The sequence below is a fragment of the Atta cephalotes genome, assembly GCF_000143395.1.
Source record: "Atta cephalotes unplaced genomic scaffold scaffold00008, whole genome shotgun sequence".
NCBI classification, from domain to species: Eukaryota; Metazoa; Arthropoda; class Insecta; order Hymenoptera; family Formicidae; genus Atta; species Atta cephalotes.
This window is the reverse complement of record NW_012130072.1, coordinates 6,913,170-6,914,349: the sequence shown is the minus strand read 5'-3', so window position 1 is coordinate 6,914,349 and position 1,180 is coordinate 6,913,170.

Here is a 1,180-nt window from a genome sequence, read left to right as displayed (position 1 = left end):
ATNTNTNTATATNTATATAATAATGCATTTTTTAAACNCAAACGTATTTTNTAAATAAAAAAATTAACTTTATACCTTGTTATTAGATAAANAATTTATTTAATCCGAATCGTTATCCAAATTGCATATATAATAAATATACGATTATTATCTTTTATACATTTAGAATGTGTCCACATGTTGCATTTCATACTGTATCCACTCTTCTCCTGGAATATTTTTTAAATAACTTTCTGTGCAAACGAGACATGTTTCATCATCTGTCTCATTCGAGAATGAAAAATTTAATTTATTCAGGAACCTTCCTTGTAACTTTTTCGACCAAAGGATGTTTTTCTTTACTTGGATTTTCTTTACTTTTTCCTTTTCTTATTGTCTTGCTTTTTCATTCGATTTCCTTTCCTTTCTTGTTGATTCTACTTTTTTTCTTAGATTATTCAGCTTCTGTTTCATGATGGCATCTTTTTCTGGCGAGTCTGTATATATTGCTAGTTTACGAGTATTTCTTCTTTTTTCTTGATCCCACTTTTGGTAGAGATCTTATATCCTGAAGTGTGACTATTAAGCTATTTTCGAAGATAAGTTGACATTTTTCTTGATAGATGAAAGATCGACATTTTCTTTGACTTATGAAAAATCGATATTTTTCTTGGTAGCTGAAACATACATATTTTCCTCAGTAGCTGAAAGATCGATATTTTTCTGGACAAAAAAAAGTTCATCGTCATATAACCTCATATTGTGATTAGTCTACTAGCTTCATCCATTTTTTTCATTTTTTTAAATCATTCATTTTTTTAAATATTAATATTATACGATAACAAAGATAAATAAACAAAAAAAATTTATTAGAAACTTAAATAAACTTTATTAAGTAAGAATTACATTTACTATCTAAATGGAAATCAAATATCTCAGACAATTGTAGAACAAAAATTTTAAGAATAAAAATATTTATTTACGTGTACGATTTTTTAAAATTATAGTGTAATTTATAATACAGACGCGTCCGCCTCGAGATCTTATAACAGACTGAGCGGCAGTCGTCGCTGTGTGTTCAGAGTTTTAAACACATTTACGCATGTCTTGCGCATGTTTATATTGCAATCTTGATTATTCTACTTACCTCTATAGTCTACTGATCCCGATCTCCGTATTTATTTTTATATATTCAAGTAAA